Below are 27,624 nucleotides of genomic sequence, written 5' to 3' on the forward strand. Positions count from 1 at the left end.
TTAAGAACTTTAGATGTATGTGGCAGAATAGAGATGGGATGGAAATTAGATGAGGATTGTAAGAGTCAAAGGACTTTTCTTTCAAGATAGGAATCCATGTGGCATGCTAAAAGGATGAAAGAAAACATGCTTTGGATAGGGGATTGTTAGATAAGAAAGTAAACTAAGGAATTGTGACAAGAAAAACTTGAGCAATTGGAAAATAGTGTATAAATTCAGTAGGTACAAGATTAACAGAGATTCACTTCTTTAGTAGTGAAATTGGAATCTAAATCATTTAGAGTAAGAGAGGGAAATGACAAAGGATCGGTTAGAGTTGGTGAGTGAAGGCAATTAAGTTCTTCAAATATTCTACGAGTATTAGATGAAAGCATAGTGAGACGGTCGGATTATTAATAATGTTGTTTAGCAGTTAATAGTGAGTTATCATAGAAAGTATGCAAGTAGCAAAGGGATGCTAAGTCAAAAGAGGAATCAGACTATTTCCCTCAGCACTTGATGCATCAGAGAACAGACTGAAAGAGACGAGGATGTAAGCCATGGCTGAGACAGCTTAGGGGAAGGGGAAAAAGGGCAGGGGTAAACTGATCCAAAGTGGACTGAAGGCCAACGGATTAGGAATAAGCTCCATTATCGATGGAGAATGATGAGACTTGAGTAACAGGAGGAAGAACAGAACAATGTCTTGAATTGGCATGATACTTGGGTAAGTGGTGAAGTGATTAACTCTTTTGAGTATACAATTTATAAGAGCAAATGTCTTTTCATAGACAAGCTTCGAATGTTTTGACCAATTCTGAATAACATTCCAAATTCCAACAGGGGAAGTCATTTTGGCAACCCCCGTGTCCTCCTATACCCAGTAATACATCTCAATATCCTATTGTTTCCTTGTATTGTGTAAAGTGTGTTACAGCTACCTTGAACAACATAATAAGTAGAACACCCAGAATTTGTGCCCGTCATTCCCTCCAGGAGTCTTCATATCCACCGGGTGTCACCATCAAAGCTGAAAAGGGGCTCAGTCACCTTTGTAGTAGCCCCCTTTTCTGTTTACCTTATGAATGTCTTCTTCTGTATTTTGTTCTTTTGGGGGTTTGTGTTTGCCCCTTTTTGAGGAATACACTCCCTTCACAAACCCGACCCCTTAAAAGAAAGCAACTGTACTATAGTTCTACTGGCAACAATGAATGGGAAGAAAGGCATTAACGGCTGGTTAAAGTGCTGGGGCCCTCACTAAAAGCCCTCACTTCACTGTGGCCTAGTAACTTCCATCAAAAGCTGTGGGTCACAGGAACCAGAATTCCTTCTCAGGGGTTTGTTCACTATCTTAAGGTTGTCAGGCTCCTTTGTGCAATGGATGGCAGATGAACTACAATAATCCCAGGAGTGGCACAACACCTTGTAAAAAGTATTCACTCCTAACAGACAGGTGAATTGATATCTGCCGATTATCACGCCATGGTCATCCAGCAGCGAGCTTAAACACTAAATGCCCACTGAAAAGCCACAAATCATTCTTTGTCAGCAAAATGACTGATGAGGAGGGACCGTTGTTAAAAGACAATGAAGTATGAAGTGATAACACCTTTCTATATCCTGAGGTAAGTGACGGCCAGAAGGGCAATGTAGCTTAAAAGGCGATCACTGCAAAGTGCACATCTTAGCCCCAGAACAAAAGTAATATAGAAAGGAATATATTTTTGTGTTATAAGACTGCTGACTAGCAACACGGGGGCAGTTATGGGGTGCCCCCCTGAGGCTTGAGGCCTGTTTCAACTGAAAAAAGTTGAAAGGTCCTGATGACATTCATTTTAGATGGTCATGTATGTTGAAATGGGGCAATATGATTGGTTAATTTATGTCTGTGCCTCAGGGGTGGGTTATCCATAATAGGTGAGGGGGCATCGACCCATCACAACCCTTGCCCATCTTGGAGAAGCTATGCCAGCCCATGAGCGCTCTCTCAGCTGGCTTGAAGTGTCAAGGTGAAACACTGTTTCCCCTTGACAATTCATACTACAGCTGTGCATATCAAAAGGCCAAGCAAGGCTGGACTTTTTGCTTCCCCAGCATTGCATGGCTATTGGAAATGCAGGCTCGGGTACTGCACATTTGTATGTTCAAGGGGCACTCCTACACCTCGCTGCATATACAAACGGAGCTGGGTGGCGCATCATCAGTGCTCTGGCTTGTTCTCGCGAATGAGCAGGAAGTGCTCTGCTTCCCATTTCCTGCACATGCCTGAGCAAGAGAGGAGGGCTCAGTGAGCTGAATCCGGAGCTGAGTGTAGGGAAGGTTTTTATTTTGAATATAAAATGTGAGTGTATGGTGGATGGGTGCACATGTGAATGAGTGAGTGAATGCTGTGTGTGTATGTGTCCTGTGACTGTGTGAGTGTGTGTGTGTTTCTGATGGTCCGGGGTGCAGGTGTTGGGTGTGGGTCAGGGCACGGCAACACCACATTTATTATTGGGCATCTATAATAGAGGTCAGTAAAAAAAAACAACAACATATGATCCGCCTTCCTTTCTTTTGTTGATAAAACAAGGATAATGTGTAATTACCTGGCTCTCCTCTCCTGCTTGACTGGCCTGAGCACCTAGCCATGCCTTTCAACATCTTGCATACCACCCCAGTCAAGCACTCCCAGCAGAAACCCATCAGACAAACCTTCAGGTCCTTCAAGAATTTCCTGGTGGAAGCCCTCACAGAAGACCTTGCCAATCACCTTAACTGGACGGAACAACCCCAATCTAACTGTGTCTCTGTATTGGAAGCACTCAACTGCACCCTCTCAGCCTCCATGCGCCTCTGAAACAACACACCTGCAAACCGAAACCATCATCACACTGATACTAGCAAGAACTCAACCTTAGCAAAAGAGTCATAAGGAAGCAAGAGAAAATCTGGCACCACTCCAAGAATTCCTCTTACCTGGCACTCTGCAAGGAACTCTGAGCAAACCGCCAACAACTAATGAAAACAGCCAAGGCCTCCTACTAGCAGAATACAGTAGCAGAAGCCGGCAACAAAAGCAATGCCCTCTTCAAAGCAGTGAAGTACTGAGTCAACCTGCTAACCAACCCTGCCATACAACACTCCATTGAAAAATCCACTGCAATCAAAACCTTCATCGACAAACTCACCACGATTCGCCAGCACATAGACACCAGCTCTTGATCCACAGACCCACCTTACATCACTACTCGCAAAATCTCCACATCCTGGACAACATTCAAGACACTCTCGATAGAGCACCTGGTAGAAACTCTGGCCACCCTCAAAGCCAGATCATATAGCGATGACATCCTCCCAGCATCCATCTTTGAGACCTCCCCAGCAGAAGCTCTCTTTCCCTTCCTGGGGATCACCAACAGCTCCCTAAGTCAAGGCACCTTCACATCAACCCAAAAAACAAGAAAATCCTCCCTCTACTAAAGAAACCCACTCTCGTTCCCGACAACCTAGGTAACCCATCTCCCCTTCTTAGGTAAGATCAATGGTGAAAGCGGTCGCCACACAACTACAGCAGCACATTGACACCAACAATCTCCTCTAAACCTCCAAAGTTAGGTTTAGACCAAGATGCAGCACAGAGACAGCAACCATACAGGTGATTGAAAACGCTCTCAACATCCTTGACGATGGCCACAGCTGCCTACTGGTTCTATACCACCTCTTGGCCGCTTTCAACACCTTAGACCACAAGGCACTTACGGACACCCTACATCGGCACATGGGGATCAGCAACCTTGTCCTACACTGGTTCAAGTCCTACCTCACCAAAAACCAGCAGTTTGTTTAGATTGACTCCTCTAGATCGCCAACGCTACCCGTCACCTGTGGAGTTTCGCAGGGTTCCATGCTCTCCCCATTGATCTTCAATCTATACATGGAGCGGCTGGGAGCCCTCCTAGCCACACAAAACATTCACCAATACTCTGATGACACACATCTACATTTGAAGACCAACTCCATAAAGGACATCCATAAGCTCAAAACCTACCTCTCGCTGTTCCAGTCTTGTATGTCCATTGCATACTTGAAGCTCAACCACTCCAAGACCGAATTCCTACTCCCCACCAACAATATTGAACACCCTGACATACAGACCTGGCTACCAACCATGAACTCCGAGGGCTTCACTCCCGAGCTCCCCTCCTATGCCAAGTCCCTTGTGTTCCACATCAACAAACACCTCTCCTTCAAGACACACATAGCTAAGAAAACTCAGACAGCTTGATATTGGCTCTCCCTCCTGTTGAAAGTCAAACCCTTCCTCTCTAGGGACAGATTTATATCCACTGTGCAAGCACTGGCCCTAGCCCATCGGGATGGGGGCAATGCACTCGTCGAAGGCCTTCCGTCGTCCTCCCTTGTGTCCCTGAGAAGTGTCCTAAATGCGGCCGCAGGCCTCATCAAGGGTCTACACAGATCCAACCACATCACACTGGTCCTCATCAATCCTCCCTGGCTCCCACTGCATGCACAAATCACCATCAAGTCTTGCTGCATCAATAATAAGGCAGTCGCTGTCAAGTCACCCAGCTACCTCATGGAGAAACCCAGCATCTCCGGTGGACAGTGCACCACCAGAAGCCAGGCCACGTGCAGACTTGAAACCTGCAAAAATAAAAAGACAGAAAGAAACCTTCTCTGCTACACCCCAACACTATAGAACCTCTTCCCCGTTGGCATCGGACTCACCCGCATGGTCCAACAATTCAGAAAATAATTGATGACCCGCCTCTTCAAGAGTCTCTCCTCCTCAATACCCAGGCAATCACATTGCACCTTGTGCCACCTGACTCGCTAGACTCCACGAGCCCCTTTCTCCCCTGCACCCGGTACAGCTGTACCCGTCCTCTGTGCCCCTCTGTATCCTACACCATGTATAGCTGTTCTTTTGTTACCTCTGAAAAACGGTCCATTGTGCAACTGTAATGTTCCATACCTCTGTAAAGTGGTCCATTGCTTCTCGAAGCCAGGTCTACGCTCAATACATACAATAATAATAATAATAATAATTGGCTAGACTGGCATTTTGAGGCAGCCAGTCTAGCCCTAACTGTGGCATGCTACATTATTCTGGGTATCTATTAGAAAGCAAGCCTGTTGAATGTTGTTATCTGGGCATCAACGAGAAAGCAAACATTATGTGTGTTATCATATGTCTAGATTGGGCTACATTGTGCAGCCAGTTTAGACATGTATATTGGGCGTGCCTGTGTGTACATGTTTTCTTATAGTAGGAATGCTGTATTATGTACAAAGGAAACAAAAGTATGATTTTATATAGGAATTTTTATTACATTGGTGCAGCCAGCATGGAAATGTATGGGCACAGCCTGTGTGAATTTTTTTTATATGGCATATATTGTGGGTGATCACGTCGTGAAAATGAGTTGAGAAATGTTCATGTGCACTGTTGCGGACTTGCATCTATTGCATTTTTGGATTAGAGTTACCCTACAAAACCAATTGCAAACTGTGTGGCTTAGTACGCCATTTTTCATAGAAAGTGTGCTGTATACTGTAGTGTGTATAACCCAATATTAAAAAGGAATGAAAAGGCAATTTTTTTTGTAGACGCCACATATGGGCAAGGAGAGTCAAGAGGTGATAATAAGGACGCAGCCGTCATTACCTCAGAGGGGGCAGAAATCTCTGTGTAGATCTTTAGAGCGAGTAAAAGGCATTCTAACATTAATTAAAACAATTTAAAAAAAACATACGCACGATAGAAAATAAAAGAAACACATGCTAACCACTTAAATTGTTATTAACAATAAGATCAAGCATTCGATGAAAGCCCAGCAGTGACAGTCAGCGCGGCCCACGAGCTGAAGTGAATTGCAGGAGGCTGATCTGTGGCTGATCTGTAGCCGCCAACGACAGGCCGTGAAGGGCCCCAAATTCGCAGTTTCTCATTCCGCGTCTGTCGAAGGCGAGGCATCGCTGACAGCAGATTTCGCGGAACAACTTGCCAGCTTAGCAGATCAATTTTCCACTTGGTCCACCGTCAGAGCTTGAGTTAGGGGCCGCCCGTAACACCCCACCCCCCACCCCCTCCCGTCGCTTCCCTCAACTCCACCGCCTTATTTTTAAGGCCATTTAGAAATCGTTTGGACAGTGAAACCGCTCCGCTAGCGCGGATGGCATTTGCATGCTGTCAGAAGTGTTTATGAATAAACAGATCTGGAAAACACTGGCCCGGGGCTGAGGCACTGCAGAGCTGGCAGCGCGCGATGCGCACGGCCTCCCCCCTGCCGCAGACTCGCGTAGCATTTAAATGAAAATGATATGGCAATAATGTCCCGACTGCAGCTGTGCAAACGCACGCAGCGTCCTGTTTATTGATTATTACCACGCGACAGGTTGCGGGAGGGGGAATGAGGAGGGGGGCACATTTTCATCAGTTCCCCAGGCCTTTTTCACATGTCTAAATACAGAACTCCCAATCGCAACCCATAGCAAGATACTTAGGCGTACGATCAGTGCTTCCTGCCCCCCCTCCGACCCCCCCAAATAGGCTTGACACCTTGTTGTGCCTTCCATTTTTTTAACTGCTTTAAACATATGCTGAACTGTATATTGCCTCAGGCTGGAATAAAAAGCAAACCATAATGCATCCCGTAAACAAAATGCATCATACGATCAAACGTGCCCTGCTTCACACTGACGATCTAATGGGATCCAGACATTTTACCACAGAAATTTCGTATCAGTATTTTTTTTTAACCATGGTTTTTTATAACGAATGTTTGACGAAAAATGCAGGAAGGAATATGTCATGCGAAGGGGGGAGGGAGGGTCTTCCCATACATTTTGTTGCCAACATTGGCAAAAAAACCGAGGTGAAAAAAACTGCAGTTTAATTCCTGTGTTAAAAACACATGCAACCGACGTAACAGCAAATTCTGCTTTGCTCTATTTCTGTTCCGCCTAACACCTACATACACCCTGCTTTTTACTTGCAAATTCGTAAGCTCCAATGGAAATGCCACAAGCTGCATTATTGTAAGACCCCATACATGCCAATATATATAGGATAAAGTACACCCTAACATGCGTTATTAGGCTATTGCAAGTCACAGAGGAATTTTGTGATCAAAAAGTGGAAGCACAATGAAGGCCAGGTTACTTCATGAGGTCAAAGAACTCCGAGGTGACTTGCAATATCCTTTCTACATACGGTAAGGGATATTTTATTTAAGCAATGAGCCCAATGTCAGGGACATTACCAGGCCAGGTAATGCTCCTGGGCCAGATCGAAGCCCATCGCATTACCTGTCCCGGTAATGCACCTGCCAAGAGTGGTTTATTGCTATTAGTAACCCAGCACGTTGTACTGGGACTCTAATAGTTTTTTTTTTCAAGTTCAAAAACAGTGTGTTTGCCAATTCTCAGCTTAAATAAAAGAAAACAAGATGGCCACCATAAATCGGCAAGAAGGGAACCACACATAGTCCTTTCTCCCTTTCCATGATGGCCATTGCCCAATCAGGGATCCGCCAGGGGCACCAGGCAGCAGCAGATAATTGGAGCAGTGGGGTATAGGAGATGTGGAAAAAGGGGGTGCGGTGGAGGAAAGGGAACACAGCGGGAGCACACTAACCTGATTCCCATACGCATAACAACTGATTACGGAGCAGTTGTGTTGTTATATGCTTATTTTAGGTCAAATGAGAGGTCACACCTTGCCTGTAATAAGAACATTATTTCCAGGTGTTTATGCAGATATTGCAAGCTGCCATGTATTATATTTATACAAACACTTAAATAGAAACACATTAGTATTATCCATGCAAACTTTAAAAAAAGAACATCCTTACCACCAAGAACACAAGCATTGACAAAGCCAATAGAAAGTTCTGAGTACATGGACCCAGACACACCCAGGCAGAATGGAGATATGTGGAGGGGAATGCAGACAGAGTGTGGAGGAGGTGTGATGAATTAATATAAATGTGATGATTGGTGAATGATGAGTGTGGGGGCATATGTGAATGAATGATTATGAACACAAATGAATGGGAAAGGGAATGCTGCTTGAGGAATTAATGTGAGGGTTTGATAATGGATCAATAATTGAACGCGTAAGGGCATATGATGGTGTAAGGATGTATTGATAAATGGATAAGTGTGATATGGATGAATGGATTATTGAATATGTATTTAGGGATATGTACATGAGTGTGAAGATGGATAAATCATAGGGAATGGGAGACATCCAGGACTCATAATGTGGCCCCACTGTTTACCTTGCAGGGGCCAGGAATCTCAAGCATGTAGAACACAGTGTGTGAGGCTCGGAGAGGGATGGTCTTTCAACAGTAACTCCCTGTTTCTACAGTTTAAATTTGTAGGGCGCATGATGGGTACATTTCAGCTGTTCATTTAAGCATCCCTGTCTAGCATGTATAAACTTGCAACGGTTATGTCCTACCCTCAATGTGGGAGGTTGGGTGGGAGATTTTGGTGCCGTAATGGCTCCTGATGTGGTACTGAGATCCTAAATGTTTCAAGGTCTGTGGTAACTGGCTGGTGAACATTCTCAGTGGAAGCCATTTATATTTACCACAAAGTAGTAGAATGGACTCCTAACTAATGTAGTTGGGGGGGCTCTAGAAAACTTTCTGTGCATGTTTTCTAAAATAATGGTTTGAAATAGTGAATTTTACAGCAGATTTTTCTTTTTAGAACAATCAGAAATAAACAAGGGATCAAGGTCATAGAAAGTATACGTAGCACTCTCCATTTTTTCATGATGACACACCTATTTTATTAATACCAGCATTCCCACTTTAAAACTCTTATGATACTACACCCACAACAAATTGCATCATTCTCACTGTAAAGCAATTTCACGATGACTATGCTGACAACATACACCAGCATTTCCACTGTAAGTACTTCATGACTCTGGTGCCTACAGTATATGTCGCCATTGCCCCTGTAAAACATAAGAGGATCCAACTTTACCCACAATATATTCTGGTATAGTAAAATGTCCCTAGAAGGGTTTTGAAGTTTTCTTACTGTACAGAAGGTAATCACAAATACTTCCCTTGAATACAGTAAAACAATTGATGCCTTGGGAATATTGGAAGTGGGTGAGAAAATGGGTATCTCTGATGCCCACCCTCTCACCACGTTTCACACGTAATACACAAAAGATTTAAAAATTACCATTTGAAAAGTTAAAATATGAATACAGGCACGATAAGAACCCCTACTCTACACTATTCCTTATCATTATAAACACGCAGATGTACATTGGGAGAAAACAGGTTTTAAAAAAGATGACAGCAAGTGGAATACCACTTGCGATATTCCAAAAATACCATTACCCAGTATCACTAAGCCGGTGATATTCAGTAAATGGGCAGATTTTTTTATTTTAATATCTCCGGCTTTGCTGCTAATTACTGTCATCTGTATTTCACCCAAAATACCACCAGACTGTAATGAGGCCCTGATGAAACTTGCATGAAGTAAGTAGTATTCTGAAGTTACAGTGAATATGGAGCATAATTATTTTAGCTATTTCCACTCAACCTTCTGAACCCTACATGCGTGCCTTAACCCTTTCCTCACCTCAACAGCAAGAGTAATTTTGTAAATATGCTCTGCAACTTGCAACAAAGTGAAAAAAGGCCGAAGGCAGCCCAATCTCCCAAAAAAGAACACATCTGTCTGTTTTTCCACTCTGCAACTGAGCTTTCAGTAGCCCGAAAATGCTGCAAACGGCCTGATCTGGCAACCCTGATTTCCTAGTGTATAGATGCAATGTTTCATTTATGCAGCTGCAAGGAGTGGGGGATGCAGAATTGGTACGAATGGCATGACAGGAGTGTTCATCCAATCTAGGTCTTCCTGTTACATAAGGATCAGCCACAAAGGCTTGTTGAATGAATGCACTATCGGCCGCAAACAGCACTTTGTAAAAGTTGTCTATGTCTAACTTTCAGCCAGAACTGTAAAGGCTCCCCTGTGTTTTTGATTTATATAGTTCTTGAGCAACTATGCTGGCATTTTTGGTACACATTCCCCTAATAAGTTCATACGTATTCTGGTTGCATCTGCTTGAGGAATGATGCTAACATGTTCTCATCATCTTGAAAGATTTTATCTCTAGTGGATGGTCTTGTTTTTTTTTTTTAAGCCTGTAAATACAAGCTCTTTGCTAATTTTGTCCATTGTTTTTCTTACTGTCTTTTATGATGAGTGTGTTTGTGTGGGTGTGTGTGTATACCGGCTTTTTCTGATGGAGGATGAGCTATAATACAGCATCGTGGCCCGCACCACATCCAACTCTATCTTCCTAAACACCTTTTTTCTTGAGCCCTTCATTCAGTGACCTCCAACTTTTTGAGTGTCAGACACTTCTCCAGGCAGAGAGTGGGGGATAGATCTCTCTCCTCTGCAGGTGCCTCCCTCAATGCCCTGCTCAAACATGGGCCGGACCACCTGGAGTTCATGAAGCAGCTCAAGACCTTCCCTTTCGCCTCTGCTTTCTCTTTCTCTCTTCCCTGATGACCTTCCTGTCTGCTGCACTGATTGGTTAGCTAGTTTCCCTCAGAGTCTCATAGGGTACCAGGCTCCTCCATGACCAGTCTCCCCTGCACGGCCTCCAGGCCTACTGTGCACTTAGGGGCTGTAACTGTAACCCTACAGTTGCCTGCCTCCTTGCACTTAACCAGAGCCGCGCTTCCTTGGTTGCATGCCCTCAAAGCAATGCTGCCCTGATTGCACTTCCCCATTCCCTCTCCCTAGTACTTCCCCCTTCTTCCTCCCCCTTCACTTTGCGTTGTTGCACTTGCACACTCTGAATGACACAAGGCCTAGTAAGATCATTTGTTTTGTCCTCCCTCTGTCTTCCATCCCTGGTCTTGGCGCGCCTAGAAACACTTTGTACAGGCGTGTTATAAATGACTTATATATCATATAAGTCTGCTTCTTTCAATGAGGCTACAAAATTATATTTCCCTAGCCATTATACAGCCATGTCAATCACCATATCCTATTGCTGTCACGCTGGCCCCGATTAGTACTTGCTGCAATCTCATAGTTACTTTGAGATGCATGTTCGCTTGAAAATAAACCATACTTACTAACTCTTCTTGAATTTGGAGAGTGTATTCAAATGTGTGTTTATTTACCTGAAAAGTGAACATGTGTTTTAATTTGGTCCGGATATGAACGTATAATATGACATTTAAGCTAAGCATCACAAGTTACAACACTGCCTAGTACCCATCAGCGGAGGCTCACCTCCAGTGCACAGTCACATGAGCAATGCATTGTGGGTTTGTAAATGATCTCAATCGCAAGAATTTACTGCAGACATAACCTTTGTTTTATAGGGATGTGCTATTTCATATATACGTTTTGCAACCCTAGACATACAGCTCTCAAGAAAGAGATGGATCCGATGTGTTTGCGCCAATTGTCTAATTTGGCGCCAATTGTCTAATTTGAAGAAAATATAATGCTTAATTACAGTCATGCAATTCGCCTGGATTTGATAAGATTTCTCATTCCTCTGAATTGTATACAATTTATGTGCCCTCAACATGTATTTCCCGTATTTTGTTTTCAGATGGTTCATCAGGGGGAATGATCAGCATTCAGTTCTATCCCAATTTTTAATTGGGCTTGCTCTCAGTTATATATATTTTTGAGTATTCTTTCTTTTTAAAACTCTGAGTTTAGGTTTCCCTTGCTCGCAGGCATACAGCTCTCAAGGGTGGAGACAACTGTGTTCACTTTCACCCTTATTAAGGCCCACCAGTGAAGCATAGTCTTAGATCCTTGTGGAAAGAGCACTGAGGTATGTTTAGCAAATTCACTCCAAGTGCAAATTGCATTATTCCATTGCATAGCAGTGCTTATTTGTATGGTTATCAAAGGCCGGGCTACACATCAAACACACAGGCACATGTGTATTTATCTATTTATGATATTTATTGAGGATAATCCTAGCTTCATTACAAACAGAGTCATGTACATGAGTAGGGGTCAAAGGGATAGTTAGATGGTTACAGGGGTAACATTAATTTAATCATAGCATGTATGACCAGCGTACCATTTAAGGTAACAAGGATTAGTTAACATGTACAATTACTTGGGCACAAATGCAGTGCAGAAAGGGAAAGTGGTGGTTGGACAGGTTTCTGGATTGGGAAGTGTGGGGGTCATGAGTGATACAGGGCTAGATAGGTGCAGGGGTTGTATCCTACAGAGAGAGAAGAGGATGCTGCTTGAAGAGGTCAATCTTAGTTTATTTTCTGAGGGCAAGGTGGTAGGGTATGATGTGGGCAAATATGATGTTTCAGACACTGTGGACATCAACTAAGAATATCTTGGATCCTTTGGATTGGGGTACTTATTTTACTATTTCACTCTTTAATTCTGAAGAAAAGCACCAGGAACTGGCATCTAAAGTCAATACACTGGAGGGGCAAGTTACTGCAAAAGATGAGAGGATAATGAGATTGGCAGGCAAAATGAGGGAAATGCAACAACAAAATGAAACCCTTTCTCTGTAGATAGCTGAACAAGAAAATGATTCCAGAAGAAATAACTTTCGGATAGCTGGCTTTCCTGAAAATGCTGAGCACAGTAACACTAATGAATTTGCTCAGAAAAGGCTTTCGAAACTGATGAATCTGGAACCTAGACACTTTTTGGAGATAGGAAGGCCTTCAGTGGGCCAAAAAGCAGGCCACTTCATAGGTAAGTTTTCAAAATGTCCATTGAAGGAAATTATTTTAAAGAGAGCATGAGATATAGGCAACCTTACCTGGGGAGGACATACATGATATGTCATGATATTTGGCAACCTGAGTTGAGATGTGGCTGAGAAAAGACGATTGTTTTTCATGGCAAAGGAAAAGGCAAGGAAGAACAATCTTAAATATTATATGTTATATTCAGCGACATTCAGAGTAAGAGTCGAAGGTCACATACATTGTTTACTGATCATCACAGAGCTGAGACTTTTTAAAATGATCTAATTGATGAACACACACAGCCAAAGGTATCCACCAGTATGTCAGTCAAAAATGAAGCTACTGTCAGAAAGAAAAAGATAAGTGACACAAAGAAAGATAGAAAATAACCATGAGTTGATTGATAATGTGATTGTCATATTTCTTTTGTTGGTGATGGTTAAATGAATTCAGTGAGTGTACTTTGTTGACTAGCAACTATAGGGCAAGGACACTTCTTTGAAATATATATGGAACTATATACATATATACAAATATTCAATTGTCATTTATATTGTTTAACAATATTGAAAATGAATGGTGTTACAATGAAAGCCGTTGGAAGCACAACCTCTTTTGGTTTTGGACTGCGGGGGGGCATCTACGAGAGATGCTGAATTTACCAAAGATGCATATAAATGCCATCACACTATTCCTGATTTCGGACGCAGAGATCTTATCTTGTGTTCACAACAGGCACCATTCTGGACATCCATGGAGGCTATACATTATAACACAATTGGAAAGTTATGGAGATGAGAGGGAACAACAACATTGGATATCTATTAACAGTGTTTCCTGCACATAACAAGAATCCAAATGGAAACATACACTTTGGCCATTGAATATTCTCATAATGGCATATGTCAGCCTTTACCTTTATCATATTTGATGACCAAACGTGTTTCAGTGTAAAGAAAGGTATGTATGTGGATGTTACCAAATAAAAATAGAGTGAATTGACTCTATTAGGACTGGTGCTCTCAGTTTGCCCTAAAAATAGGGAATATCCACTTTTGCAATGTATGTTCGTATTTTCGTGAAGATTCAAATTAGAAACTGTGCATCATTTTCTTAAAAAATATATTTTTATTTCACATCTAGTTGCTGTGATGTCTTTCTTGAATATTCTTCTCCATATTCAATGAGTCCTGGCATAAAAATATTGCCTCGAATTCTATGTACGTTTCCCAATGCATTTTGGTTATGAAAACCTTTGTCAGGGCCGTACAATTATTTCGTTATACCTAATCGTTCTCTATTTCAAAACAATGAATCAACATAATCATAAAATAATCATTTGACAGTAATTCCAAAAACAAACACATGCAGTCACACATACCCGTTCCAAGATGTGTTTTTAAATGTTCCAACAGTGAGGTGGTGAATTGGAAAAACAGAAAAGAGAAATCTTTATTAGAGATCGGTAATGTTACTCGCCTTGCTGATCGCCTTGCTAGGCTGGATCAGTGCTGCCCCATAAAAGGTGTAGAAGCCTCTGTGAGACGTGGCAGTGCTGTCCCAACGGTGAGAAGTGTAGTATTTTCACATTAACTATGCTTAAGCACTTTGGGTTATTGAATAGTGCTGCTACATTCTGAGTAATTCCATCCGTTTAAATATATTAGCTCTTGTATAACCACGACAGTGTTGAGTTATTCTGATGATGATGAAGATGATATCAGACTTGCTCAATAGTTATGGTAATTTATCATTAAATGTACTTCAGATCTTCAGAGTCTCGGGAGGATAGCTCAGGGGCAACGTACTCGCCTTGGAAGCAAGACGACATGGAGCAACACAGGTTCCATCCCTCAGTCTGCGCAACACAGGTTCGATCCCTCGGTCTGCGCTTAGAAACCTCTGGGTATTACGTGCATAATAAATAACCCATTAAAACTTCAATAAATAAAAATGCAGAGAAGTGCTGGGTCCTTGTCAATAAGAGTGTAGCAACTTAACTGAGAAGTGCTGATGTTGTCCCAACAAAAGTATAGCAGTCCCACTAAGATGAACTAGCATTGCCTCAAAGAAAGCATAGAATTACAATTATAGAAGCCCTGTTGCATCTGTGCACCCCTCTTGCGAAGAGTGGTGGACAGATGTACAAATACACCCAACCCAAAACGATTTTTTGAAATTGAGGGACAGGCTTGCTTTGCATCTGTGCCTCCATTTCTAAAAATCTTTTGGGTTAGGTGTACCTCTACATCTGGGAACCCTACTTGCGAAGAGGGGTGCACAGATGTGCAAATAGACCCAACCCAAACGATTTTTAGAAATTGAGGGACAGGCTTGCTTTGCATCTGTGCCTCCATTTCTAAAAATCGTTTTAGGTTGGGTGTACCTCTACATCTGGGAACCCTACTTGCGAAGAGGGGTGCACAGATGTGCAAATAGACCCAACCCAAAAAGATTTTTAGAAATGGAGGGACAGACTTGCTTCGCATCTGTGCCTCCATTTCTAAAAATCATTTTGGGTTGGGTGTACCTCTACATCTGTGCACCCCTCTTGAGAAGAGGGGTGCACAGATGTACAAATACACCCAACCCAAAACGATTTTTAGAAATTGAGGGACAGACTTGCTTTGCATCTGTATTGTACAGATGCAAAGATGTACAAATACATATATATGCATTTGTACATCTGTGCACCCCTCTTGCGAAGAGGGGTGCACAGATGTACAAATACACCCAACCCAAACGATTTTTAGAAATTGAGGGACAGACTTGCTTTGCATCTGTATTGTACAGATGCAAAGATGTACAAATACATATATATGCATTTGTACATCTGTGCACCCCTCTTGCGAAGAGGGGTGCACAGATGTACAAATACACCCAACCCAAACGATTTTTAAAAATTGAGGGACAGACTTGCTTTGCATCTGTGCCTCCATTTCTAAAAATCGCTTTGGGTTGGGTGTACCTCTACATTCGTGCACCCGGGTGCACAGATGTAGAAGTATACCCAACCCAAAACGATTTTTAGAAATTGAGGGACAGATGCAAAGCAAGAGCCTCTTGCTTTGCATCTGTCCCTCAATTTTTAAACATCGTTTTTTACCTGGCTTTCACCCAGGCCCCCAGAGAGAGACACAGTATGGATGGAACAAAGGGCCATCCATACGGAGTCTCTTCTCTGCGGCCCAGGGGGGTGGGGGGGGCTCAGCCCGACTTCATTCTGCCGGGGGGTGCCCGGGCCCCAGAGCCCCCACGTACTCGGCAGCCCTGAAGAGCAGTGCAATGGAAGGAAGCATTCATCATAGATTAGTGAGTGGTTCCCAAGAATACCTAATGCCAAACCTAACAGAGCCTTTTTTCCCCTGGCCTTCTTTCTGTATTTCTACCCAATCTCCATTGTGTCCAGATTACCCCACCTGTCTGTTTTTCATCAATCTCCCCTTCTGCATTTCTCTTGCCTCTTGAATCCTCACAGCATTCCCTCTCCTAAATACCTCTTCCTTTCATGGATTTTCCTCAGTGAAATCTGCTGCCTCCTTAGAGTTCTCCTCATGGCCGTACTCCTTCAAATCAAGCAGATATTGAAGCTGTCCCCTGCGTACGCAGGAATCCAGAATGTTCTATAACGATTATGCTGTTTTTCTTTTTTTTCAGTGATGGCTGGAGCACACAATGACCTGAGTGCAAAAGATGCTCTTACAGGTTTTAGCAACCGGAAGATGAAACACTGGGTATATATGCCATTTTATTGGTATCTCTATTGTACTGCTTCTATGAAGATTTTTCTATAGCTCCTTAAATGGCCCCATTAACCATGGGGCAAATTTGGGAAATAAAGAAGATTTTAAAATATTTGTTTGAAAGCCAAACTTACTGACCATTCCCATACTGGAGCCTCACTGAGCGTTTCATGCAGACAAATGTTTTTTTTAATATTATTTAGACTTTCTGACATGTATAACTACTTTCTGTAGTGTGTTTTGAAATGCCCGGGCTTGCAAATGTGCGTTTTGCTCCAAAAAAGGCGGAATAGTGGTGAGAACATGCTACAGTGAAACCCAGGTGCAGAAAGGAATGGTGAAATCTTAGTGGTGACATGTATGAGGTTCTGTATGGTTTGTAATGCATATGGTTCCATGCATTGATTTAATTTCTTCCATTATGTTTTCAGAAAATGTGTCTGTCTCATTAAACCTCCTGAAAAGTGTATACATCATGCAGGACCAATGGTTATGAGTTCATTAGCATTTCATCCTCCCTTCCAGCCTTAATAATCAAATAGCTTTCCAATGTCTATTTCCTGGACGTTAAGATACGTTTAACTGAAATCCTGGGAAGAACAGCAAGCATTGAGGACGCCTGTTGGTAGAGTATTTCATAGTCCAGAGGACGCCTGGGGTTTTGTGGTCCTTCCTCGCCTGTGCTGGGCCTATAAACCCTTCCAATCAATGTTGCCATGTTTTAAACACGTCTTTTATGGCGAATACCTCACTATTGCATATTGTCTAAAGATTCTCATGACTTGAAATTGTTGTTTAAAGAATGCAATTGGGTGGATTTCATTGGAGGCCATGTCGTTTGGACACAACGTTGTACAAATGACAGTGGCTGAGGCTTCAGTTTCTACAGGGGTACATCCAGGCTTCAAAGCAAGTGTGCCAAAGTGAAAGTCTGTGTCAAGCAAATGAATGTGTGCTTTTAGTCAGGTCCCTGTACAAACTCTGAAGTCATCTTAATCAATCGGATAAAAGGTTCCACATAGTCAAACGGATATTAATACATTGCCTATAAAAAACAGCAAATCTCATAAACCTCTGTGCTTCCTTCACTGGTATAGGCACTGGCCACTTGTATACCACTTCCACTATGTATTGGTTTATTTTGCTTCCTTTAGTGAAGAGTGTGGTATCCTGCATGCTCTCATGGTTGTGATGTGAGCTGTCCCTGGAATGTGTGAGATAATGTGGAGTGTGAGGGTTCTGGGAGTTCTGGGTTTGGTAGTTGGGAAGGGACTTCAGGCTCGGAGCTGGGACATGGAAGTATGTTGAAGTCTGCTCTCCTGTTAACTTCTATCTTTGACCTGTAACTAATAACGTACATTTCAATTTGTAATTACCTTGTCCCTGCCTGGTTCCTGCGTCTTGGCTATCCTTCCTGTGATCCTGCATACCACATTTTGGCAATGAGGAGGTTAAAATAAGGAGCCCAGGATGAAATTCTGAGCCGCACAAGTGGAGGCTGTCCTGGTGATGGAGCTTTATGCCAGAAAATGTTGCATGAGGGTGGCAGATGGAGGCAGGGTACAGGATGATTGGTCATGCTGTCAGGTGTACTGGAGACAGTAGACAACCATTAAAGAGTTGAGAAACGGTCCCACTTCAGGAAGCACAGCAGGAAGCGTGGAGATGCAGGAGACCTGAGGTGGAGTGCACGAGGTGGGCAAAGACAGAATGGAGATGAAGGAGTAAGCTAATAGGAGCAGTGCTGCTGTGTTGGTCTGTCTGGAGCAGCAGGAGGAGGATTGGAAGCAACGGTTGCCGGCTGCTGTGGAAGACCTGGTGCCCTGTCTTTCCTACCTGGTGGTGGCCAGTGGTTCAGCAGGAGCTGCTACCATGATGCTGGTGAGAATACAGAGATTGGAGGGCAGAGCAATGATTATTGTGGCTCTTGCAGGGCAGCATGTAGATGTGTTTCATCTTGTGTACATGTGTGGTTGTGTTTAAGTGGTGTGCGTGTTTGGTGTAGAGCAGTATTGCTTGGTGTAGCGTGGATGTTGTTGAAGCTTCTTTTGTGGATGTATGTTGAGCATTGTTTGTGGAGAGCTTATGTTTTTGTGGGTTTTCGAGTTGGTTTATGGGTGCAGCAGTGATTGTTGAATTTTTCGGGTAGTGGTATTAGTAGTGCACTAACAGTGCACTGGTTTCGGTAGATTTAGTTGTGCAGTTGTGTAGATATATTACCATTCGTAGTTGGTGTGGTAGTACAACGGTAGTTTTTGGTGTATTATTGCAGCTTTTTGGAGGGCATTGTTATGTCTTTCTGTGTAGGTGTAGTCACAACACCAGTAATGAGTAGCTGCCTTGTAGTTGTGCTTTAGGTAGGATGTTTTTACACCAGGTATGTGTAGGTGCATTGCAGTTGTTGTTGTGGGAGACTCAGACCTGGTTGGGTGTTGGGAGTCATAGGAGGACATTCTGATGCCGGCTGTGGTTGGTGTTGTGTAGTTGTTCATGGTGGAACGTCCTTACACCAGTTATGCGTATTTGTAATGGGAGTTGTTGTTGTTGTTGTTGTCCCAGAGACCAGTTGGTAGGTTCTGTAGCTGGGGCACCAGAGTATGTTAGTAGGAGGTTGTTGTTTACTCATACATTTTCTTTTCTTGTATTTTGGAGGGTCCCTTGAACATGGGAGTAGCTAACATATGTTTGGATGGCAGGAGGTGTTTCGTGTTCACATGGGTGATCCCTGTGATCGTGCACTTTTCATGCTGCTCCCTTGCAGTCATGTCTTGTTGAGCGTTTACTTGGTTCAGTTAGTTTCTTTTCTGTCCTGTGAGAAACCTGAGGGTATTCTCCTAAGTAGACCAGAAGAATCCCATATTAAGGTGGCCAGATAAGGGCTGACGCTCTCAGATCCCAAACCTGGGGGTGGACGAGCGAGGGAGGAACACCTGGGTAGGGGAGCCTTATGTTGTGTTCAGGGAAATGCAACAGGTGAGATGGGGTATTATACTGGCCAAGAAGGAGAGGAGAGGGAGATCTCTGAGACCTTTGTAGGTTGTACCACATCTGTCTTCCTTTCTTCCTATAAATCTCTCTTGCCCAAAACGAACAACACCTCTGAGTATAACAAATGCTCCAGGATCCTAAACCACGTTGCACCCGAAAACCACAACTCCCAGAATCCCTGTTTTCCTGGTTTCAACCCAAATATTCCCATATATTCTTCTCCACGGCCCTCTGATTATTCTTTCCTGGACTCCCAGTCTACTTTGACAAAGCACTACCATTCCCACAATCACCCCAGTGCATCTCACGATAATTATCCTGATTCAGAAACCCTACCATTCTCACCCGTCTGAGTTTACCAAACCCAAGAGTATGAGGGCTATAATTCCATATAACACCTCTCCTCATCCTATCCCGTAGGATACTTGGAAACTCTACCACCCTCCTTTTCCAACGCAAACACTTTCCATACCATGATAACTGACAGACTAACTACAGTGCTGTATATCTGACATGTCCCAACACAAGGGTCAGGCAGAGTCAGGCAACTAATAGTAATAGTAACAACAAAAACCTGACAGCTTTTTCCTTTCCCCAGAGGGATAAAAGGTGGAGCATGAGTACACAATACGAGCGAGGCAGACCGCACGACAAGAGATCTATCTAAGCACGGCAGTTCAAGAGGAGGAGGAAGGCGGCAAGAAGCGAATGAGTGACAAGGATAGAAGCAACATTGCCCTTTCTGACCCAGACCCGTGAAGCCTCCGTGGGAGGAATCGTAATACAGGGAACCATAGCCAGCATGTGTTGCAGCAGATGTCAACAGTACACAGAGCATGCCTACGCTGATAAGTAGGACAGAGAGAGACGCCTGTTACCGTGGTCCCGTCCCTGTCTCTAGATACAAGAAAAGCCAAGTGGTTCATCACAGCCAGTGAGTCGCAGGGAGAGCCAATAAGAAACCGATCTGTGTCAACAAAAGTTGCAAAGTGGAAAATTAAGGAAAGTTCAAAGAACTGTTAACATTAAGGGAAAAACAGCTACAGAGGGGTCCGGCACCACGTGGGTGCTCACTGAAGAGACTCTGGTTGATCCCACGTTTCCCTGGAATGTGTGCAGTAATGCAGAATGGGAAGGTTCTGGGAGTTCTGGGTTTGGCGGTTGGGAAGGGACTTCAGGGTGGGAGCTGGGACATGTAAGTATGTTGAAGCCTGCTTTGTTGTTAACTTCTATCTTTGCCCTGCAAATAATAGAGTACATTTCCATTTGTACTTACCTTGTCCCTGCCTGGTTCCTGCATCTTGGCTGTCCTTCCTGTTGTCCTGCATACTACAAAGAGCCTAAAACCCAAGAAAGATACTGAATTCAACTCAAATTCCCATTTCCTCAGCTTTGCAAACGATAGTTGTATGTCCCAACTCTTTAAGGCATTCCGCACATGCCTGTATGGGCGTGTAGTGATCGACTGAATAGGAGCACCAGATGCTGAGTTCAGTGCCTTGCTGTGTTCGCATGTGGTGTTTTTCTTCAACAGCATCAAGAATTCTGCAACCTGTGAAATGCAGACTAACACGTTGTTATATAATAAGATAATTCCATACAAATGGCTCATATTCTACCAATAACTGTCTATCAAAACATGTAATTACATTTATGCACGTTAACCCGTGAAAAGTGCAACAGACAACTGTTGTCTATTTATACATAAGATGTGGACAATGCTGCCAAGTACTTAAAGAAAACCCAGATTGTACATTATAGAAATGTGTGGTGCATTTGTTAGATTGACAGCACACTTTTATTGCACTAGAGATTTAAAAAAACGTTTGAATGTAGAACTATGCATATAGTGCTGCCTAAGCTGTATTGCAAATGATTCAACAATGAATGTGGCTTTGTCTAAACTTGGTATGCTTGAATTTCAAAGAAGTCCCATAACCAGGTAATTAAACATAGATTGAACTGAATAAAAAAAATAAATAGGAGATCCAGAGAGTCACAAGTGGACATCTGAAAAAAAGGTGTTCTAATCTCTTATCAAAGACATACATTAGGCCCAGAACAACAAAATAACTGCAAGCACGGCCTTAGAAACATGCCCAACAAATACATCGAAATTAATCTTGAGTAAATACAATCCATGCTCTCCCAGATAATTATTATTATGGAGGGAAGGCCTATTTTCAGAATAAAAACATCAAAAGGACTTTCCTCTGTTTGGTTTCCACCTTTAACCCTGGCTGGCTATTAAGTGTGTCTACACATGTTTGATGGGTGGATTTAAGGGGCCCAATCAACTATTAAACTGGATCAGTAACTTGAAAGGAAAGTCGGATGCACACGAATAATGAGGGATCATTATGTATTTATTTTGGAGAGCACAACATAATGGAAAACATTGTTTGTACTATAACATTCCAATGCTTTGTTCTAGAACAAAAGGGAAACATATTCAGAAATCTTCGGAGTCTTCCCCATTGAATGAGTCCAAGCATTATAAATCAATATTTATCAATTATTAAAAAATGATATAAGTGTAAATAACTCACCCGATGTTCATCTCACAAATGCATGTCACCTATCATTGAATTCATTGTGATGGTGCAAACATGGAAATACATTTGTTGATAATAGGAACTTTTTCTACCAAAGGCTAGAGTAGAACATATGAATAATATACATTTGAATCTAATTTGCATTGTACAACCCTGTCACATTTCCAAAATATGATGAACCAATCAAATCTAGAAGTATGCTCTTTGGGGATTGTCTGCTTCCTAAAAGAACCAATGGGAGATTCAACCAGTACAACATCATGATGTTTTATGACATAGTGTGGGGATGTTTACTACCTACTTAATTAAGTTCCATCCCATGGAAGTTAAGGGGGAGTGCTGGGATACTGAAGCCTGCAGGGACGGGGAACCTCTGTACAAATGGAGGAGTGCTGGAGTAGGATAATACTTTGAGAAAAGGAAGACTTTCTCCTGGTTCTTGTCCAAAAGGAAGCCTGAAGCAGAATTTGCCTGAAGATTACCTGTTTACCTGAGATGTCTATAACAGAAAAAGTAGAGGCTCTGTGCCTTAAAATAATTATCAAAAAGCGAGTGTGTAAAAACCCCAATGCAGGTAGATATTTGCCCTCAAGAACCCTATATTATCTCTCTCTTACATCATCTACATTTCATGACCGAATCATTGCAGTTTAGTGCCAAGTAGGCCAGGTTCGCTTTCAAGCTTTCCATTTTGTGTATAGATGCCCTAGTAAGAGCAATGACTTTAATAAAAAAAAAAGAAAAGCCTATTGTTCCAGGACTATTTTCTATTTAAAAGCAATGTTTAACAAAAACTACTGACACAAATATCACATATGGCATTATTTACAATAAGGCAGGTTTCTATGGATTTAGTGCATATATCGCTAGGTTTCAACAATTGCAAGTGGCAGCACAGTCTATCGATACTTCACCTTTACCGCTTTTATGAGCACTAAAAGTAAAACTGAAAGATCTGTTGTTTTTAGATGTTAATTGCCTGGATCAACGCATCCTATAAGGAAATGTCCCAACGTGGTGGGTACAACTTAAGCCCAACCACGAAAAGTGGTTATAAGTTGTGGCTTCAAATATGTCTCTCTGTTTCCAGCAATCAAACTTTCTTTTCTCCAGATTGCTTGTCACTTAAGGTAGGTCCAATAGCAGAATTTGCTTTATTGGATTCCAGAGTCTGTGGAGATTTTATGGACCAGGATTTTGTAGTAACATAATGGGATCCCTAAATTACAAAAGGCCTGGCCAGAACTGATAAGGTCGGTGGTTGGAGACCCTTAACATGGTAATACCCATTTATATTGAGGTGTTTTTTCCCAACAGGCCACATTGCCCGAACTATGGCCTGTCCATAAACAGTGTATGTGATTATTGCTCATGACTAGGGAGAAGCAGAAAGAGGTGGTACCAGAAGTGCAAGTGGTAAGAAGGAGGATGGGGTTGGGGGAGATGAGGCTTAGTTTAGGGGGAGGGCCCAGAGGAGGGGGGATGTTGATGGGGTTGCATGATTGGAAGGAGTGGAGTCTAATAGGAGGTCAGGGGTGCTTTGGTGTTTCCCACACAAGTGAAAGGTGGGGGATGAGGGGCTGATGGGCGGAGTTTGCAAGTAACCCCACACAAGCATAGGATCAGTGTAGAGTGGGTGCATGAAACCCAATTTCCTGTAGCACCAAAGTGGACCTGGGAAACTGGGCATTGCCACAAATGGCCAGGGGAGAAATCACATGGATCCATTTAACATCAGGAGTTATATGTAAAGAGATTGAACCACTGATCATAGGGTCTCGTGATGGTCATCTGGAAAAGATACCATTTCATGTCAAATACCCGCTAGACTTCTGAGTCATTCTAGACACATCATGGTTAAGAAATCATAATCACTACATTGTTTGGGGTAGACATATTGTGACCCTTTCTTTACAGTGGTATAGAAATCCTAGTGGCCAAAGTAGGTGTCATTAAGGAAGGGAACATTAATAATCGACAGGAATTTACCCCTTAACCCTTAAATACCCATATGTATCGATGCAATTTTGAAGGAATTACTTCAAAGTAAATTACCACAAAATAATTCCTGTTGATGAATGAACGGGATACCGGTATACCGACTTAGTATCAGATGTTTTTTTATTAAAAGACTGTACAGCTATCTTCACACAGGGAATACAATTGCCTGATTGAGCTATTACCTAACTCATACATTCTACATGGATCAATTTACTACTTAATGGTCAAGGAGAATGCTGTGTTGAGGAAATACCTAGAGCAAAACATATAACAAGTTTACATCCGACTTTCCACTTCCCGATTAGTGGCTAGGTAAGTCTTATGAAGCTGTGCATGAATTAACATAACCTGAACCTGATTACTGTGTACAATTGGCAACCACTGCGACTTATCTCAGTGTTAACGAACCAGCAATGAGCAGCAACATGTTTTTTCAAGTTGGGCTTGTGAGTTGCATATAATTTGGTTCAAATAAAGACAGGGAATGAGTGGAAACTTACCTTCAATGCATATTCAACTGAGTATTTGGTAATGCTAGTCGGTTTGTTTAATGCCCACGCACATTTTCAACATTTAGTGATCAACGTATTTCTGGAATGATTGGACAGGGTCATTGTTATCTATCTGGATCGCATCTTGTTTATCTTAGAAATCTTAGAAGTCTACTGGAAGCATGTTGGAACGTTTGCGGATACAAGTTTTGATTCTTCTAAGGCGACGCCCTTGATCGAACACTCCCTGTTAATACAATCCAACCCAACAATTCTGGGACCAGAAACAAGCTGTGTTTGGAGTCCAACTGTCTATTTCATTTAATAGTATTGTATGTAATTAAATCTGGCAGACTGTTCATAATGATTTTATAGTATTGTACAGTATTGCATAAAGGTTTTTTTTTTTTTTTTACTGTTCCGGAGTTTTATATTTTTGTATTTTCTAGGCTTGCTTTTTTCAATGCAACTCTGTAATTGTGTGCACAACGACTAACATGTCCATTACTTCCACTTCCCCTAAGGATCGACAGATGTTTTAAAAAAAGATGTTTGAGCCCATTAATTAATACTTTAATTTCTGAAATCAAGGAACTCATTCAAGATATTGATGGCTTACAGCCTGATGGGAAGAATGTTGGCTGGGGGCTGGAATCAAGTAGGACCAAACTCCACCATGCAGATGCAGGGTTTAATTGTGTGTTGTTGGGAAAGGTAATTGAAGTCATTGAGGATCAACATGTTGGGGGGGGCTCTGCATTCAACAGCATGCATGCATTCTATGGAAACACAGAGCCACCGTTTGTGTCAACCTTTCTTTATTCTTCATACTCCATAACTGCCTCTTTCTCCCCTTCTCCCCTCCCCTTCCGCCCTCCTCCCGCCTCCCAGTGTGTGTCCGTTCTTAAAGGGGCTGTGTCCCTTTTCCAATCATGTACAACACCTCCCCCATGCTTAACATGAAAGTCCAGTTACATCTGTTCGATGAGTCTCACTGGCTTCTTTATTGTTCTGAGCGGCCTCCCTGGAGATTCTCTGCTTTCACCAGTCGTTTCCAGTGGGGGTTCTATTTCTTCTTCTTCACTTGAATCTTCAGCTGCTATCTCCTGTGTCTCTGGTTCTTCGAGATATAGTCGATATATATAGATAGATATAGAAATAATGAGGAGTTTCGGGAAATGTCCCCTGGTTCTCCAGTCACCGTGATCATGGGTCCTTTGATGGCTGTGATGACCCAAGGCTCTGGGCTGTAGCACGTGTCTGTCTTCTTACGTTGAGTTTGCTAGACTAGGACCGTTTGTCCTACTTTTAGTGAGTGTTCCTTCGCTCTCCTCTTTTTGTCGGCCCACTGCTTGGCTTTTCTCTTCTTTTCGGCGTCTCGTTCTCTGATGGTCGCATCTTCTTCTGGTGTATAATCTTCCCACCGGGGGATACGTGTTCGGGGTTGGTATCTCACCATGAGTTCGGCGGGTGGCTTTCCCGTCGCATCATGTTGAGTGTTCGGTAGCTTCTGAGCATACTGCAGATGGCGTGCGTGTGGGGTGTCTGCTCTGCTACAGCCTTCTGTCTGGTCAGCTTGATGGTGGCCATGAATCGTTCCACCATCCAGTTGGCTTGGGGCCAGAGTGGTGTTCTCTTCTGGTGGTGGAACCCTAGGTGGTCCGTGAGCCACGCAAACTCTTGTCCTTGGAACGGGGATCCATTATCTGTCTTGACAGTGTTTGGGATGCCCCACTCACTGAATAGTTCGTCTATGATGAGTGCTGTTTCCGTGAATGACGTCGACAGTGTTTGCTTAATGAATGGGAACCTGGAGTATTCGTCTATTATCACTAGCAGGTATCCCCCTTCTTCCAGGGGTCCATAAAAGTCCATCGCAACTTTCTGCCAGGGCCTTGTTGGGAGTGTGGTTAGTTGGAGGGGGTTTGAAGTTGGCCCCTTTGCTGCCAGTTGGCAGGGTCTACAGTGCATTAGCATGTCATCAACTATCACGTCCATGTAAGGAAACCAGACATAGTTTCTGAGAATTTGTTTTGTGTTGTCAATTCCCCTGTGACGCTCATGGGTTAGTGTTACCAGGGTCTTCCTTAGGTCTCTCTGGGCTACTAATCTGTCTCCTCGTAGCAATATGCCTTGGTCTGTGGCTATTAGTTCTTCATGAACATTGGCTATCCGCTCGAGTTCCTTCTTGCCTGCCTCCTCCCCTCTATTTCCTGTGTTTTGGCGTTCTCTCCATTTGTTGGAGCGTGTGAGTGCGATAGCGGTTTTGATCGTGGGGTTGGCCTTGCTTCTTTCCTCAAACGTTGCAATTGAGATTGTTGGTGGCATGGCATTTGAGGACAGGTAGAAGATGTAGTCAGCAGCCTCATGGGCTAGAGTGTCGTCTTTGTTCATCGTGGGGTGCCTGGACAGGTAGTCCGCTGGGTTGGCTTCTCCCCCGAATTTGTGGATGATCACGTAGTCGTATTCCTGTAATCTTATTCCCCAGCGTTCAATTCGGGGTGGCATTTTGGTTTTGGGGTTGCCAAATATTGAGAGGAGTGCCTGATGGACCGTTATGAGGGTGAACTTCTGGCCGATGATGAAGTGGTGATATTTCTCGTAGGCCCATACCGCGGCTAAGCGTTCCCTCTCCGCTTGTGAGTAGGCTCTTTCTGTGTGTGATAGAGCATGGCTGGCGTATGCCACCACTGTATGTTCGGCGTTGGTCTGGGCAAGGATGGCTCTGAGTCCTGCTGGGCTGGCATCGACCGTAATGATGGTGTGCCACTCTGGGTGAAAGTATGCCAGCGGACGGTTGTTGGTGAGGCTTTCCTTTATGGTCATGAACGCCGTTTGGCATGGTGCGTCCCAGACAAAGAGTTGGTCCTTCTTCAGGAGGGTGCGGAGTGGGTCAGTGATTGTGGCATAGTTCGGGAGGTAGCGTGCACAATATCCTGCTATGCCTAAGAAAGAGCGCAGTTCTGCCGTTGTCGTGGGGGCTTGGAGGTCGGTAATGGTCTTGATCTTATCCGGGTCGGCTGTAATTCCTTTGTCAGAAAATATGTGCCCGAAAAATTTGAGGCTGGTCTTGTTGATGTCGCATTTGGGTTCATTTAATGTCAAT

The sequence above is a fragment of the Ambystoma mexicanum genome, chromosome 11 (genome assembly GCF_040938575.1).
Source record: "Ambystoma mexicanum isolate Mex_15411 chromosome 11, UKY_AmexF1_1, whole genome shotgun sequence".
Lineage (NCBI taxonomy): Eukaryota > Metazoa > Chordata > Amphibia > Caudata > Ambystomatidae > Ambystoma > Ambystoma mexicanum.